This window comes from Odontomachus brunneus, unplaced genomic scaffold (genome assembly GCF_010583005.1).
Source record: "Odontomachus brunneus isolate Ranch 3 - 2012 unplaced genomic scaffold, Obru_v1 Obru_scaffold_055, whole genome shotgun sequence".
Taxonomy (NCBI): domain Eukaryota; kingdom Metazoa; phylum Arthropoda; class Insecta; order Hymenoptera; family Formicidae; genus Odontomachus; species Odontomachus brunneus.
Window position 1 is genome coordinate 438922 of NW_022639505.1, and position 5900 is coordinate 444821.

Sequence of the window (5900 nt, forward strand, 5' to 3'; positions counted from 1 at the left end):
GTGCTCCGAAAAAATATCTTATATCCACAATGTGATAAAGGAATTCGTTTAAAACCAGAAGAATCACTTATAATGCATTGCACCAATATATAGGGTGTTCCGTAAGTCGAGGTCAATCGCTCGGGAGATGAATGGGGAACTAAAAACAAGAAAGATAGTTGATACAAACGTAGGTAAAAAAATGCGTTGTTTTCGAGTTATCGCCATTTTTATGTTAAAATTTGAAATGCCTTGCCTTCGAATTTTTTTGTCAAAATTGAAACATAAGATGTTTTTGTGAGTTTCAAAACACAACTAAAGCCAAATAAAAGTTGCGAGCTGCTTTAGCACTACCCAGGATGCACCGCGTGGAGGTACAGCCCGATTAGCATCTCTTGGCAGAGATCAGGACCTCACAGTTCGTCACTCCTGACATTAGACAAAATCCAGAAGTGCTACAAAGACTTTCGGGACTCCTTAGAAAGAAGGCTTAGAGCCTGCATTCATGCAGAAGGAGGTCATTTAGAATACCTCATATAATTTTTACATTCACTCACATACACACACACACACACACACACACATACACACACGACAGAGAGGGTTTGGAGTCACTAAATACCACAGGAGTGACGAACTGTGGGGTCCTGATCTCTGCCAACAGATGCTAAGCGGGCTATACCTCCACGCGGTGCATCCTGGGTAATGCTAAAGCAGTCCGCAACTTTTATTTGACTTTAGTTGTGTTTTGAAACTTATAAAAATCATCTTATGTTTCAATTTTGACAAAAAATTTCGAAGGCAAAGCAATTTCAAATTTTAACATAAAAATGGCGATAATTCGAAAACAACATTTTTTGTTCTATGTTTGTATCAACTTTCTTTCTTGTTTTTGGTTCCCCATTCATCTCTCGAGCGATTGACCTCGACTTACGGAACACCCTGTATATTATAGACAAATTCGTGGACGAAAACGGCAAAAAAAGACTTGCAATTTTAAATTAAGTGTAATAACAGGAATGTGGTTTGCAAAGGCACATTTAGATCTAGTGAAAATATGTCGTATTATTTCTTAGTTTTTAATGATGAATTCACCACGACAGAAACTATTGGAAACGGAAATTCAAATATCAAGACCCGTTGCTGTGGATTGGGTTAATTTTTAAGTTAATATTATTAATTTATTTAAAATAATTTGTCCAATTAATAAGTTATTCACATTTTAGTTACTAAATCAGTGGGTGACTGATAATAGCAAACCATTAGGCGGTCCAGAGATAATTGTGGAAATAGACGAAGCAAAATTCGGATGTCGAAAATACCATAAAGGAAGATTAATTACTGGGCAATGGTTATTTGGAGGTGTGGAAAGATACAATGATCGGTTATTTGTGGTGTCAGTACCAGACAGAACATCAGCTACATTAATACCAATCATTCGTCGTTATATTGCATAGGGAAGTATAATATACATACAGTGATTGTTGGCGTGCTTACGATGCTTTATGTAAAGAAAATAATTTACATCAAACTGTAAGTCATTCTCACAATTTTGTCGATGCGGTTATTGGAGTTCATACTCAAAACATCGAAAGATTATGGTGTGATATACGCAATGGAATACCTCGTTTTAGTAGGAATGAAAATCATTATGCGCATTATTTAGCTGAATTTTTGTTCAAGCGAAAATATCATTATGAAGATCGAATCGATAAATTTTTTGAAATTATAACTCATTTCTATCTACTTAGCGGAAATTTTACTGAATAACTTTATTATAAATATTGAATAAATAATTTTTTCAATATAATTTATTTATCCTGTCACCATTTACCTTACTTTTATGTACATTGTGTGCAAAAATTACGATCAATTTCTAAAACATTTTTTGTTAATAACTTTTTAACAAACAACGAACGACAGCTAAAACCTTCTGAAGATTACTCAGGAGGATGACTTCTATAATATATCAAGATCAAGGTCAAAGGTGACTCCCCTAAAGTGAACATTTATCTCCCATTTAGGATCGGAAAGTTTTTATGTATGTGATCTTTGTAATATAATAAATATATCTCGACAACACCAGATATTGTAGACTTTTAATTTTATTATACTAATATTCCATGTAGATAAACTCTTATTGGCGCCTTGATTACGTTGTTATAATGTAATACGTATGTATAATAATATTTTTCGCATTTTTAATATTGTTTATATTTATTTATCTCTTAATTTTGTTTTAACACTTTTAACACTTTACGAACATTTTTTGTATATCTAATTCTACGGATACTATCAAATTGACAGGTGAACGAAAACCCGCATTTTCTTAAAAAAATCGATTTATTTAATTTAGGAACAACTTAATTATATACTTACTATTAACTTACTTACAAATTTAGTTATGTAATATTACATAATTACATAATATAATATTAACATTACATACGATGGTAATTATGCAGTTTAGGAGAGGCACCTCCAATATTTGCAGATGCGTGATTGTCCCGTGCTTGAATTTGTTTATCATTTCGTACACGACATAAAAATAAACTAGCATTCGTTTTTCCTCATACAGAAAAAAGATGCAAGCGTCTCGTTTCCTCAGAACAGGAAAGAAGAACACGTTCGACCGAGGAGTGCGAGACAAAACGTTCTCGTTCAATTGTGTTTGTTACGCTAATTTATTTTAATATTTTCGAAATAAATGATGTTAATTTGTGACCTGTCTCTATTTGATTAATCTTCCTCTGCTCGGTTGTTCTTATCGCTCATATTGTTCATCGCATCAGAAGAATTAAGCAGATTTTTTCCTGAAAAAAATTATTTATTGTACTATTATGTCTTATTTATAGTGAAACTACCGAATAAGAGGCTCACCTCCGATGACATTGTCTGTTACATTTATTATCGAGGACATCTTTCTCAAAATTGGAAAATAATGCCTTACTTGTAATGCCGTTACTTTTTTTCGTTAACGATTGCTACTTTTTTTTGTAATGATAACGATACCATTGTTATATTCTTATTGTAACGGTAACGAATTCAACCGTTACTTTTACCGTTACTTTAGTTATTATCTAATTATCATCTATTCAATAGATGATACGCTAGTCACGCGCTGATAATGTGTATTAGGTATTCTTGATTGGATAGAAATATCTTGATATATTCGCTGGAAGGCAGCATGTAGTTTTATTTTATTTTTTATGTAAAAATAATTGTTAGTGCAAAGTCGGATTTTGCAATTTAGTTATTGAAAATTGTTAATAAATTTAATAATAGGTATACATAATGTAGTTTACTCTTTCTCTCTTTTGTAAGAAATCATGGAATAAGTAGAGTAAACTCGGATAAGATGGCCATACATTTTTAAAATGCAAAAAAAATACATTTCTTATTGTTATTTCTTAATAGCGTTTGGCACATTACTTCATTGAAGCCTACAGTACATAATATCATCATAGTTAAAAAGAAAATACTTCAGTGAAATTATTTATTATTAATTACAAAAATATCAAAACATGAACATTAGCCATCTTACCTAAATTTTTAAGACAAAATGGTCATAAGAAATAGATGATCCATACATATTTTATGTTCAAGATTCTGTACTTATTATTTTATAAAGTAAAATCATAAATTGACATATTCATTTTAATATAGGATATTTAATACATATTATTTGTGAAAAATATAATACACATATAAAATAGAAACCTTTATTACAAAAACTTAAATTTTAAATTCAATTTTTTATCAAAACATATTGCACATAAAATTTAATTACTGTAATATTGTGTAACTCTGAGATTTTTTCAGAATTTTGTATTAATTTTTTTAATATTGCATTTTTTTTTGCATTTTCTTACATTTTCTTGAATTACTAAAAAGATAATACAAAATTCTGAAAAAAATTCTGAGAGCTCTATGAGAAGAAAATAAACAATTTTTATCTCTTACTATTTTTCAGTAAAATTGATAGAATTCGAATAAAAAATTATTGAAACCAATAATTTTGTAGATATTTCCGTAAATATCTTAGAAAATAGAGATCATATGAAAAATTTTTCAAATAGAAATTTTTTGTTTCTTTACGTAGAATAAAATTCCGTAATAGAAAATAAATATTTCTATTTAAAAAAACAAAGTTTTCCTTGTCTTGACCTTGGGGACGCCACTCAAGGTCAGACTGATCAGATCAGTGAATAGATCATTTGGAACCCTACAACTTTTATAGGAAACATTTCTTTCGAAAATGCTTAGTTTTTGAGATATTTCACCGGTCCAAGACTTTTTACTCACCCTGTATGCACGGAAGAGGAACTCTACATCTCCCGCCACACTCCCTCCTCTAAGTAAACTAGCCTAATCTAACTTACTGTGAATAATTTAATGTATCTAATATTTAATCACTTTGAATTATTAAGATTGGATTAAATTAGTTTACTTTGGGTAGGAACTGCGAAAGGAGGGAGAGTTCCACATCCGCGCATATACGTGTACCGTTTTGCATATACATATTGGTTTTTCGTAAACCTTCAACGCCATCCATTTTGTAATTTACACAATATCAGAGAACTACGTTGCATTTATAAATCTTCTTTTGTTTATAACTTTTTAATAACCGGCCAGCTAAAAAAACTTTTGAATGTCACTCAATAGAATATTAACAACATATGTCGAGATCATTGAATCTGATCCTTCTATACTAAATAATTACCGAAATTATTAACAACTTGGTAAATGTAATAATAAAAAAAGGAATAAATGACCAAAGTGCGCCTCTTATGTTAATAGTTCTATCATTATATCGCTAATAAATAGCTATTGATTATATAACTAATATTATTAATTTATTACTATTGATATATCACGCAATATCGCATCATCATTAGAGATGTGCGATTTTGCGATGTATTGCAAGCACTGCAATTTTCTTTCCTTGAATTGCAATGCGATACGTAATTGGACTTTTATCGCAAAATCGCGCCTGCAATTCAAAATCACTCGTCATTTTAGTCAAGTTATCTGTGCAAATATCGTGCGACACAATCTATAATATTTTATATGTACTATCTAATCCAAACTTATACATTTGGGGCCATAATGAGATAATGCCGTCACAACTTCCTTAAAGTATTAAGTTGCAATATTTTTTTATATTTAATTTTCATATATATCTTTTTATATATGTTTTAAAAGATTACTAAAGATTGCTAACTTAATATTGGCTGTCATTAATATTTTAATAAAGAAGACAACAAAGAAGATAGTCTTATTGTTTTATGAAAGAAATGTTGTCAATAAATAATTACAATTAATTAAAATTGCAATAATATTACAATTACAAATAACTACTAAATAATAATTACAAATAATTACTAAATAATTAATTAAACGTGCAATAACACATCTTTATACATTGCATATCTTAATAAATCACTTTAAAAAACGTTTGAAAATTGATGATTCAGAAATGAGCAAGTTTTGTAAAATGTCTCCCATTTTGCATCGCTTAGAAAGCATAATGAGGTTAGGTGTAATATTTTTAAGATAACATCATTTAACTTTATTATGCTTTCATTCTGAATTACCTTTTCAAAGTAAAACTTATGTTTTTTTATAGTGGACATTTTAAAGAATATTTTAATGCAGTATGGAAAGAAAGTTAATTTACTTATATATATATATATATATATATATATATATATATATTTATATTTATATATTATATATATATATATATATATATATATATATATATATATTTTATATATTGGGTGTACAACTTAGTTCGGTCCGTTTTCAAAAGATGGCTCTAGGTGCTATAAATGGTTGACGGCGACAGCTAATTTTTGCTGTATCGTGAAGTGTCAACATCTGTCAACCAAATATTGTTTACAAGCCTTTGAGTTTTG